At 43.5% G+C, this 5,680-nt stretch overlaps 1 pseudogene; it reads right to left on the bottom strand.

Moving 5' to 3' along the window:
• Positions 1–314: 314 nt before the first annotated feature.
• LOC101575342 lies at positions 315–3,192 on the bottom strand (annotated as a pseudogene).
• Between the last annotated feature and the right edge of the window lie 2,488 nt (positions 3,193–5,680).

Genomic DNA, 5,680 nt, shown 5'->3' with positions numbered 1-5,680 from the left:
TGGAAGGAGGAAATTAAGGTTATCATTAAAAATTAGTATTTTTTTTTTTTACTATAAAGTGAATTTATTGGTGATAACTTTATGAAATTTATTGGGCTGGCAAGATAGCTCAGTGGTCTAAAGTGCCTGCTTAGGCAAGCATGCAGGGACCTCAGTTCGATCCCCAGCACCACATGCCATGCCAGCCCCGCCCACAGGGTGGGCTGAACTGACCATAAAAAAAAAAAAAGAAATTTATTACCAATATTCAATGTTACAAATTTTAGGGTCTTCAAGATGGGCAGGATCCTTGTATGTAGCTGGCTTCAACCCCATTATTTGAGCTCTCTTAATTGCTTTTGGAATTTCTTTCTGTCTCTTCCCACAAACACCTCCCATGAATGCATCCACTATATGGAGGAATAAAGCAGAGCAAAAGCTGCGCATTCTTGTACTCCCTGGGTTTCCCACACAAGGTGCACTTCCTCACAGGTCCTTACTAGGATTTTGCCTTACAACAGGCAGGTTCTCACTGCTGGTGACCTGTTTATACTGTGAACAACCTCCTCCCCGCAGCACCATGTGAGTGCTGTCCGTGAGGCACACAGCAGCCTCACCTAGTGTGTCAACTTCTTCCTCCCAGAACACCGCAAACAGCAACCACAGTGGCCACTGGATGCTTGCTTTCTTTATTTTTTTAATAACAGAAAACCTTTCTCTGTAATAATGGATGAGAAGGGTGACCGCTTCCTTTTCCTGGAACTTCTCTTCGTATATTTTCTTTAGAGCTTGTCTGTGGTCAGGAAGTAAAATAAAAGCTTTTTATTGTCCTGTTTAGAACAGGTGTGGCTTTATCTCATTGTCCACCTGAGTGAATTACTCATTGTAGAGAACATTCTGTTTGTTGGAACAGGGATTTGGATATGGCCTATGCTACTTAACTTTTTTTCTGACAATGTAGCATTGTTTTTGCTGATCCTCATGCACTTTTCTGTCCTTCTTGACACTGGTCAATGTCACACAGGGCTGTGCTGTATTCAGTGGGAGAGTTTATACTTAGCCTAGGTGAGGGCTGGGTTTCATTCCCGGAACCTTATACAGTTTCACAACGACAATAATTTTGTTTTAAATAAATTTTATTTTTAATGACTTCCAACTTATAGGAATTTTCTAATAAAACACAAAAGATGTTGGCCCTTGAACCCTTGGCTCCCCGAGTTGACCAACAGGCACACTGCTCTCCCTGGGTACCTCTGTGGGTAGATCCTAAAATCAAATACACAAAAGCATAATCTGCTCATCAGAATCTGCGAGCTCATACTGTTTCGCTATGACCTTGTAGGTTACAGACCCACTTCAGGACTCAGCAGTTGTCCCACGAGTCCCCTGACACTTCAGAGTCCATTCGCTTCAGAATCCCTTGCTGCGGTTACTAGTCAATGACCACCTTACTTTCCTTTCCTCTGTAAGAGAAACCAGAGTATAAACAATTTAAAGAGTTCAAGAAGGACAGATGGTAGGAACCGGCAGGCAGACGTTTTGGAGATGGGGAAGGGGCCCAGGGAAAGAAGAGAGGAGAATGGTGGAGGGAACAAAGAAATGGAAGAAAATCAGAGAGGACAAACACCAGTTCTCCCACACTAATGTATCATGCATTACGAAATTACAAGAATAGAAAAAATAATCTTTTAAAAAAGGTTTCTAAGTCTTTTCCTTGGCTTTGATGCAGTATTATACAGAGTTCGCCAGAGAATTAATGCAGTATGTGTGTGTGTGTGTGTGTGTGTGTGTGTGTGTAAATATATGAAATACACATATTAAATGCACCCATATGTATATGTACAATACATATATGCACACATACATACACTCCATACTATATACATTATATACTAATATATGTAACACAAGGTATGATCAAAATGTGAGGTGAGTGCCTATATTTTAAAACTTTATTACAATAAAAAATAAATGTATTACAGGGCCGGAGAGATAGCTCAGTAGAATAAGTGCTTGCCTAGCAAGTACAAGGGCCTAGGTTCAATCCCTGGTTCTGCCAAAAAAAAAAAAAAAAAAGTGTATTACAACTACACATTGCCATTCCTAACCCTCAATACTTCATGTTGCTTTGAATACACTGTGGTAGTTGATACATTGTATCAACTTGGCTGAATCTGCTCAGGCAGTTCTGACATGCCCCCCTCATCTGCAGGTGGGCAGGGCACAACCTTGGGGCATGATTAGTTCCACCTTGGGGCTTTATTGGGCCTGCCCTGGGGTGTGATTGATTCCACCCTAGGGCCTTGGGCCGCCCCAGAGTGACTCAGCACAAAAAGTGCAGAAAAGCCTTCCCCACTGCCTTGCCCCACTTTTTTGGAGAAGGCCCAGCCTTTGGAGGAGCTTGGTTTTCGCAGCTGCCACTTTGGAGGAACACTGATCAATCAGCGTGGAAGAGAGAGTCTTGTTGAATGTGCAGCTGCTGCTCCTCCTCTGCTCTTCATTGTTTTCTGCCGCCATGAACTGCTGTTGGAGACAGTGGAGTACAAACTAAAACCTCCACTAACTGTGAGCTAAATAAACCTTTCCATTTTGAGTGTTGGGTATTTGTCCCAGTAACGAGTAAAAAGTAACTAAGAAACACTTATCCCATCACCCTTACTACTTTCTGGAGCAGTTCTGCCAGTCCTCTTTCACCCTTGTCTTTGAAAGGTGTGATGAAAAAAAATGCAGTGAATGGAGCTGGTGCATGTCAAGCAATGGAAGGATAGGCTCATGAAAAAATTATGGTGCCCTTCTCCGTCCGATTCACTGCATCTAGTAATTTGTGTCTTCTGGATCTTCTCTAATGGTGAGGTGACCACAAAAGTTAACTTCTTAAATTAATTGAGGACACTGAGGCAGTCACAACAGTGCAATAAAGACACTCGTGAAGAAGATTCCCAGAATTGCTTCAGAGAGTGGAAAGAAAGATAGGTTAAGTGCGTTCAAGTGAGCAGAAGTATTTTGAGAACAGATCTTGTACTGTAACAATTTAAAACTTTTTTACATATTCACCATATTTTTCAATCGCACTTCCTACTCATACATGCATGTGATAGTTAAGCTTACTTGTGCCAGCTTGGCTGGCATGGGAACCACAAGGCATTCTCAGTAAAGCATACTTGAGGGTGTGTCTGGACTGGCCACTGAAGTGTGACTGTGGGTACTGTTCATGGTCAGGGCCCCTCTCCTCCCTGGTGTCTTCCTGTGTTCTACTTGCCCCCTGACACAAACAGCATGGTTGTTCAGCTGTGTCCTCCTGCTGTGATGTTTCTGCATAGGAGCTGACCCTGGATGGAGCCCCCTGAAACTGTGCACCAAATCAAACCTCTCATCCTTTAAATTCTGGGTATCAGGTGTGGTGACACAGCAGTGGGAGGTGGAGGAAGACAATGTACACTTCCATGCGTGCATAGTAGACTGGTTCACGTGATCACAGAGGCTAAAAAGCTCAAGGATGGATCTCTGCCGGTCAGAGAGCCAGAGAAGGAAGCCAGAAGCTTAGAAATGAGACAAGCTAGAAGTTCTTGCCCCAATTCCAACGCCAAGAGCCCTGTATCCTGGAGGCCCACTGCTGTTAAGTCCTGGAGTCAGGTCCAAAGAACTTGGAATTGGATCAACAATGGCAGGAGTAGGATATGGGAGCAACTGGACATCCCTCAGGCCAGTAAAGTTGATGCTAAAATCAACTACCACAGATACTTTTGGAAATTATAGACCAGGTGCTGTTTATAAGTTATATGGTTTGTGTTTGGTGTACAATGCAATTTATGAAATGTTGGCAAGAATTTTTCACATGACATTTTAGTCTTCCCATTGCCATCTTACTAAAGGGCCCAGCCTCAGTCTTCCTAGTGACTAGCTGTGCAAGAAGCATCATGTAATTCAGGGAGTGCCTACCCCCTACTAAGAAGTTATTCCTTTATACAGCTACTCTGATTATAGTTTTAATGCTGTAATTAATATATATATTTTGTAGGAGAGGTATGTAAATATTCTATTCTTCATTAAAGTTTTAATGTATTCATGTATTTATGCTGGATTAGAATTAACTACCACAGATGTATTGCTGAGGAGGCAGGGTTTTCTATATTATCTGCCACAATGGTTACTTATTGTGATGTAAGGCTTGCTTCTGCTTCCTTCTGATATGTTCCTATCCTTGCCTTGCTTTCAGTACAATATTCATAGTCTTAAACTGCTGCCTCAGTCCTGAAATCAGCCACTTCTCTGTGAAGCCCTGGCTTGCTCTTGCAGAAAATGTTGTCTGGAAGATTTAATCTTCCAGGGCTATGTTCCTTGCTTTTAGAGCCTTGTTACTGGACAAAGCTGGGGGACAATCCAAGCAAATTGCTACATGCAACTATGAGTAGGCAAGTTCATATAGAAATATATATATGCATATGTGATTTCTGCATTTAGTTTTTACCCATCAGTATATGTTGAAAACCATTACTTTAATATTTTTTTCCTTTTCTATATTTGTAACTCCCAACTCTAAAACAAATTATGGCTCCCATCATCCTTAATTCTCCTGTGTGTTCTGTCTTCCATACATGGTCGATCTCCCATCATTACTTCTATCCCTCCTGCCCCTGTGGCCACTGCATCACTCTGTTCTTGCTTCCACCTGCTGCCACCACCGTGCTGACCCATTGGGCTTGGATCAAGCCCAGCCTGGCCAGTCCAGGCCATGCTATCTGAACCCTCATAGATCTTATCTTTGTTTGTTTTGTGTGTCTATGACAAAATTCCCAAGGCTGGGTTGATTTATAAAGGAAAGCACTGGCTTCCAGTGACAGCCTCATGGCAGCTAATGGCAGTGGAAGAAGTGTGCATAAAGGAGAAAGCATGTTCTGAGAGGAAGTTGAGAGTGAGCAAGAGCTGGGCATGGGGATGTACGCTGTGATCCCAGCACTCGAAAGGCTGAGGCAGGAGGACTGACACCAGTGAACTCAAGGCCAGCCTAAATTACACAGCAAGACACTGTCTCTCTCTCTCTCTCTCTCTCTCTCTCTCTCTCTCTCTCTCTCTCTCTGTCACACACACACACACACACACACACACACACAATACATACATACACATACAGAGCATGAGTGAAGAAACTTACTTTACAACCCAGTCTCACAGTAACTAATCCAGTCCCTCAAACCAAAGCCTCAAGAAAACTAACCCATTCTCTCACGAAAGAGGGCACATTCACAAAAACTCATCCCTCCTGGCCCCAACACATCTAAGAGGCCCTGTCACTTCAGTGCTGTTACATCGGGAAATTAAGCCTCAACATGAGTTTTGTTGGTGACAGATCACATGAAAACCACAGCAGACATCCTCTCACCCTGTTGGAGTTCTAATGTTTGTGGTAGCTTTTGCCTTTTGTGTCCCCCGCTGCCAGGCTGCCTGTTACCATGTTGGCACTCTTCACCCGGCCTTGGCTAGACACCTATGCCTCCCTAATGTGCTGAGACTTCCACACCTGGTGCAAGCATCCCTCTTGCCTGCAGGCCCTGCTGAGCCTCCTATCCTCTGTCACACCCTATGCCAGGTTTTCTCAATCTTGGATAATGTTCTTAGGGATGACAGGTCACAGGCCACCCTGGGCCACAACTTCCAGTCCAGGTTAGAGACCCACCTGTCTCTGCTCCACTAAACAGTTATA

This window comes from Octodon degus, unplaced genomic scaffold (genome assembly GCF_000260255.1).
Source record: "Octodon degus isolate 3935 unplaced genomic scaffold, OctDeg1.0 scaffold00095, whole genome shotgun sequence".
In the NCBI taxonomy this organism is placed as follows: Eukaryota; Metazoa; Chordata; class Mammalia; order Rodentia; family Octodontidae; genus Octodon; species Octodon degus.
This window is presented reverse-complemented; position numbering and strand designations above follow the sequence as displayed.